Genomic DNA, 7255 nt, shown 5'->3' on the forward strand with positions numbered 1-7255 from the left:
CCTCACCGAGACACGTCCGTCTTGGTGGTCATCCTAGCCATGCCCCCCTTCTGTATGTTGTTTGTGTGTGGCATGCAATATGTACCAAAAAGGCGCATAGCACATTCCCTACATATAAATAATGACAAATTCACAACATATATGTGTAGTAAGATAATGATGAGTAGCACTTACCTATCTCCACGCCACAATGGCCTCACTCCATCAGGACCCAACTGCCAGGAAACAGCCAGCACAATAGGAATTGACGCAAACCCACCTGCATGACAGCGACAGAGTACTGTTAGACAACAGAGAAGACGGGGCTCACCTCCGTCAGCTTGGCAGAGTGCTTGGGACTGCCACCACAGCGGGAAGGCAGTTATACAACCAAGATCTAAATCAGGCCGGCAAACGGATCTCAAAGCCGGATAGCCAATGACTGATGTCCAGCTTAGGCAGTTGATTTTAGCAGGAATAGATCAGAGTGAGAGAAATTCAAATTTCATGGCTGCCAAAATCCTTGTATTAGGCAGATACTTTTTGCGCCTTCGCCTATTTAAGTATTCTACCTTGGGACCTAGTCTTTTTTTATGGAGCTCAATATCCTCCAGTAGGGTATTTGTTAAGCTGATAAAAATCTGACACCTTTTTAATGAGGTCCCTCTGATGCTCAGGAGGTTGTGGGAATCCAGGAGAGGATCGGAAGAGTTGTAAGTACAAGGTCTGCTTGCAGATTATTTCTTGCTGGAGATATGTGGTTGTGCATGGTCCCCTAAGAGTTTGCTCCGATTAGAAGACCGGAGCATGCATGTTTCATTAATTCCACATACAATGTTTAACACTGAGCTCCGATGTTTCACTCAATAGGCACTTCCTTGACAGACTAGCTCGCATGTCGGAGCACTTCAGCAGTAGTTGGTAAAGGCTTGGTCAATAGTCTCTTCTTGCAATGATCAGTTCACTCTTCAGGACAACAGTTTTGGAACAGACAGAGGTGTGACCTAGCAACTGGAAAAGACAAAAACAGTATTTTCAAACTTTTATTAAAGTGCATGTAACTTTCAGTAAGCAGACTTAGATGTGCTTTCTTTTAAGCTATGCTAAGGGCACGGAAACAGACATTAGAAGATGGGTCTGAAGGAAGACCATGCCTTTTGCATTACTCTCTCTCCAGGCACTTACACTTGGTAATCAAAGATGTACATACTTTCACTCATTTGTACCCTCTTTCAGTGTCAAACATATTTGGGTTGAATACTCATTCTCCATGAGTCCAGGAATTCCGTAACTCAAATAATGCAGTTTTACTGGACATTCTAGGATGACCGGAAGGATGCTCTTCTAGAATACCAACCTTAAACTTGGCTTCTGGTTAGACCATGGAAATTCCAAAAGCGAGGTGGAATAAAAGTGATCTGATTTCATATTTCTCCTCATATTGCAAGAAGAGGAAAAGTATACGGAGCTGGGCAAACCTAAGCACGTTTATCATGTGAAGGGTCACTTTAGCAGAGAAGAAAAGTAAACACAATGAAGATCTAATTTGTACCTATATTGCAGCAAGGAACACTATTTTTGTTAGTGCCCTGCCAAAACCTAGAGTTTTTGTCCTGAAACACACTTTTTCTGCAATGACTAAGGGAGCTGATGTGAGCCCAGCCATCTTAGATTCAACACAGCTACCAGTACAAACAGCAGCTGCCCAAATGATGTTGCACAATATGATTTATTACCACTAAATTAAAACTGAATTGATAATTATGGTGCTTTCACATACCAGAAATCTAATTGACAAATTATTTGCAAGGAATATCCTGAGAAGTTGAGGGTAGTGTCATGATCTGTCAGACTGTGAAACACCACTGACCTTCAGGAACCAACCAGCGGAGACGATGGTCCGATGATTAAGTCCCCCCAGTCCCCCATGCGTAAACCCCCAAAGAGCATATAACACCACTGCTTTGGTAGACAATGCATAAGGGATAAAGAGAATGGACAAAATAAACAAAGATGCAGCAAGGACTGGTGTCTTCTCACATATCACTGGACAAGTAGATAGGCCCCACGTCAGAAGGAATACCACCCAGAGTGAACGGTCTGTATGCAAGAAAGGAGAAAGAAACATAAAGAAAATCAACTTTTAGTCATACCCCAACTGAAAGCAGAAAGCGGCTTTAACCCATAAGCATACTCACTGTCATTCAAGCAGCAATAAGGACTTATCCAAAAGTGTTCCGCACTAGGTTATCCAAGGGGGGATATACAAAAGGTATGGGGGAGCATGCCTCACCCAAAGTACAATATGTTATGTTATTTTATTTGAACTTTTAAAGCGCACGGTTACCCTGGGTTGTCCTGGCGCTAAGCACTACCTGCTGGATTTCATAATGGAGGGTACTCCTTAGTAAAAAAGCAATGTTTTTAACCCCTTTCTGAATGAAGAGGTCAGTAGGATTCCTCAGGTGAAATGAGAGATCATTCCAAGCCTTTGAGGTGCAGGTGATAAAACTCCGACTTCCCCAACTAACTTTTTTGACTGAAGGAACTAGGACTTGTTTTGCTCCTGCAGAGCGAAGAGTCCTTTTATGGACATACCACTGGAATTTTCACCTCAGGAAGTCAGGTCCTACTCCATTGAGGGCTTTAAAAACAGTGCAAAGTGCCTTAAAACACACCCTTTATTTTATGGGGAGCCGATGGAGTTGTTTTAATTCTTCCTTTACGGAAATGAATTTTGGAGTCCTTGACAGCAGTCTAACCGCTGCATTCTGTGTAATTTGAAGTCTGTTGATGTGTTGTTTGTGGGCATTCATATATGGACTGTTAAAATAGTCTAGCCTTGACATACTGAGTGCTGTGATCACTGTCTTGAGACTACTTCGGGAAGAAAAACTTTCTATTTCTTATAATACTGAGTGCCAAAAAACAGGCTGAGACCACCGTACTTATGTTATCAACCCCAGATGTTTTGCTTTCCTAGTGGGTGCAGGACATGTTCCCAGATCATCAGGCCAACATTCAGGTGTCCACATGTTTGGATTGTTCCCAAACTTGATGACCTCAGTTTTACTCAAGTTTATTTTAAACAATTAGAGGACATCCACCCTGAGATGGCTTTCAGGCAATCATGAAAGCGTGCCCCTGTTTCCTTCTCAGCCCCATCCCTTATTGACAGCACTATTTGTGTGTTGTCCGCATAGGAGGTGAGTTGGAAACCAAAGGATCTTATCATGCCTGCCAGGGTTGCCACATACACATTAAAGAGCATTGGGCTGACAATATCATGGAGAATCAAAACCTTGTTATAAAAATAAGCAAAAGAAAAAAAATTGCCTCGACCCGACGAGAGCAACCGAATGTTGTGTGCCTTCAACACTTTGGCACCTGTATCCTGTAGATAAATTATCTGCAAGGTAATCTCCACACAATCCTGAACTCGCTCACTCTTGCATACTCACAGCAAGGCATGTGACAGGAGACGCAATCCTTTGCTCTCCCACCATCTGTGAAGGCACAAAACCAAATGATCCAAGACATCAAAAAATTCAGTCATGAGAAAATGCATCCTTATACCAAAAAAGATTACAAATCATCGGATTCAAAAACAGATAATGACTCTGAAGGCTGGGATTCCTCAGGAGGGTCAGATACAGGGTCCGAGGATTCTGGCCACCGACGAGGCAGAGGACAGTATAGGTCCAGATCACAGGGAAGAGGCAATAGATGGCCAAGACAACATTTTATGGGCCCCCCAATGCCATTCTTTCAGCCGTATATGCAATCTTACACAGGCTGGATGAATCCGTATAATCAAGGACCCCAACAAATGCAAAACTTTATGGGCATACCTCAACAAGGAAACAACCAAAATCAAGATTCTTTTTTATTGAGGGCCAAAACCAAAGAGGAAGGAGAAGAAACATATCTTGGCAAGACCAACTGCCGAATGTTCAAACGAGAAGCATGACCTCGACAAAACCAGGGACCAGCAAAACGAATCACTGATAGTGAACTTAAGTCCTATGGTCCTTTCAAAAGAACAAGAAAATGTCCTAAACAAAGGACTTGGCTATGTCCCTACTCCTAACCTCGACCTGTTCCGACTCAAGTGTGAGTTATCGGAATTCTGTCGCACCCTGAAATTAAAAGCTCACTTTTGGGAGTCTACACCAACTGCTGACCTCGGAGACACCAATCTTCGTAAAAAATCGAATTTTACCCCGCCAGCAAACATTGTGCCAGTGGAAATACTAACTTTCGAACAAGCCATCCTAACCGGAATTGACAACATGGCAACTAATGTCAAAAGACCCTTCCAGAATCTAACTAGATCAGAAAGGATCGCCTTGGAAGAACTACAGACAAATGAAAATATTGTCATAAAACCCGCGGATAAGGGTGGCGGAATAGTTATCTTGGAAAAAGAAGGTTACAGAAACCAATGCCGCGAATTATTGACGGATGAAAAATTCTACACCAAAATTACCGTGGACCCAACATCAAGATTAAAAACAACCGTGGCAATCATGGTCCATGAAGCAGAAACAAACGGCTGGGTAAGCAAGAAAGAGGCTGAATTCCTAATGACTGAACATCCAAAGACCCCGTACTTTTACTCCTTACCCAAAACACACAAAAACAGAACTCCTCCACCAGGTCGACCAATTGTTTCGGGTATAGGATCAGTGTTGGAACCTCTCTCAAAATTTGCGGATCAATTCCTTCAACCACTTGTCAAAAAAACACCTGCCTACTTACAAGATACCCGTGATCTGCTGAACCAACTTAAAGATCAAACCTTTGACCCCACAAGTATGCTCTTAGTAGGAATGGATGTGGAATCATTATATACCAGCCTTCCACAAAAAGAGACACTAGAAATGTTGGAAGATGTCCTTTTTTCAGAAAACTGGGATTTCAAAACACCACGACACTTTGTCCTGGAATGTTGCCGGATGGCACTTACAGAGAATTACTTCGAATTTGAAAACCAACTGTACTTACAGAGCCATGGGACCTCCATGGGCAGTGCCTTTGCCCCTTCGGTGGCCGGCCTGTACGTGAGTAATTTTGAAACTCATCATGTACTAACAACTGCCAATCCTTACGTTTCCAGTATTCTCTACTGGAAACGTTATATTGATGACGTCCTTATGATTTGGCGCAATAACCAAGATCTTAAAACCTTTGTTGATTGGCTGAATACACGTGATCCATGGCTCAGATTCACATATACAGCAGATAAAGAGAGCATTGACTTTCTGGACCTAACGATTTTTGCAGCGGAAAACCGAATTGAGACAAAAACATTCAGAAAACCTACTGCAAAAAACAGTTTGTTGTCCTATAACAGCTATCACCCACAACCATTAAGAGACAACCTACCTTACAGTCAGTTCTTACGCCTCAAAAGGAACTGTAGTCAAAAAAAGGATTTGTAACACAATCTAAAGCTCTCAGCATCAGACTCCAACAAAGACATTATAAAAAATCCACAATATCGAAATGTCAAAAAAGAGCCTCAAATCAACCCAGAGAAAATCTCTTGACAACTTTTGAAAAAGCTGAGAACAAGGACCTCATGACCTGCGTCACAACATTTGGGCCTGCATCATATCAGGTTAACAAACTTATTAGCAAGAATTGGCACATTGTAAACACCGGAAAGTTCAACTGGCCAAAACCTCGTTTTGCGAATAGACGAACAAAGAATCTGCGCGATATGCTGGTACATACCCGTCCAAAACAAATAAATTCAACCAATCCTATCAGGAATACCAACATGACACCAGTGACGGGCCATTACCCATGTGGCTCCTGCACAGCCTGCACATCAACTTCAATGTCTAAGACTCTACAACTGTCTGCAACATTCACATGGACCCAAAGGCAACACAGTAATTGTAACACCTCGCATGTGATCTATATGATCACTTGTCCCTGTGACAAGAAATATATTGGCATGACTTGCAGGAAGGTCAAACTACGCATAGGGGAACATAAAAGCAACATTCGCTTACACAAGAATACTACCAAGCTCTGTGCACACTTTACAGAACAAAAACACAGCATTGAAGACTTGAAGTGGACAGTTATTGAAAGAATACCAGACACAACACCTAATGCTGACAAAGTATTATATGAAAAAGAACAGCGTTGGGTGGACCGCCTTAAGACCAATAAGATCGGTCTAAATGATGACATTTGCTGGCACCACTTTGCACGCTAATTTTTTGAATGAATAATAGACCCCCTAAAGTACTACTTTTTCTGCAGTATGAAAGTTAGGAGGTTTGGATTTGTAATATATGTGGTTTCCATATTTCAGTGTTAAAAATTCATTTTTTCAATTTTTATAAGTAACGCCATGATAATTACTACATCACTTTGGAGATCACTTATAATTCTTTTCGAGCGTGTAAACAAATTCCAAACTTGTTGTTTTACATAGTCCAAAACTGTTCTCATCTTTCGAAACGTCCCATTTCTATTTCCTTGAAATGCCCTGTAAAAACGCCATTGAAAGCGTGCTCCTGGCGTCCAGGAGGCAGAGTCAGCACAAGACGCGGCACACTTCCAAAGCGGGTGAGTTTCTTCCCGCATCTGCTAGCGGTGAATCGCCAAGATACGGCATTATTACTAACCTAAGCCTGCTATCGTTATAGCCTGGGACAATGTCCTTACCTCCTGATGATACCTTGATTCTTCACCTCTAAGGTAAGACCTCACCTGAGGTAACTCGGATTGTTTCACTGCCATCAACATGGATACATATACATAACTATCCATTCCCCTTTCTTTACCTTCGTTTGTTTTTACCTCCGTTAGGTTTATATGAAAGCTCACCTAACTAGAGGTATGTCACATTTTATGAATCTATTTGGGTACTGTTACTAGCCTGTAATATTGTTATCACCAAGTCACAGACTCACTATGCAAACGCTAGTTCTTCGCCAGTCGCCACCCATTACTCGCCATTGATGTCCCCATTAGTCTGTTTCCATATGTCTCATTTGAGCTTTTGTTAAAACAGTATTAAGTCCTGTTTGTCAACCATTTCCTGAATATTGGATAAATGCTAGGAGTGACCCCACCTTTCTCTTTAATAATTTTTAGGTGACCTCAGATACCCCAAACAGAAGGGTAAGACTAATAAGTTTATAAATCTACCCACCAACATCACAAATAGTGATATGTTTTTCTATCTGTGTTAAATGTTGTATTTGTCCTGACGAATGCTCTTAGACCACCCTGGCCAACAGAGCAGAAACAT

This window comes from Lissotriton vulgaris, chromosome 6 (assembly GCF_964263255.1).
Source record: "Lissotriton vulgaris chromosome 6, aLisVul1.2, whole genome shotgun sequence".
Lineage (NCBI taxonomy): Eukaryota > Metazoa > Chordata > Amphibia > Caudata > Salamandridae > Lissotriton > Lissotriton vulgaris.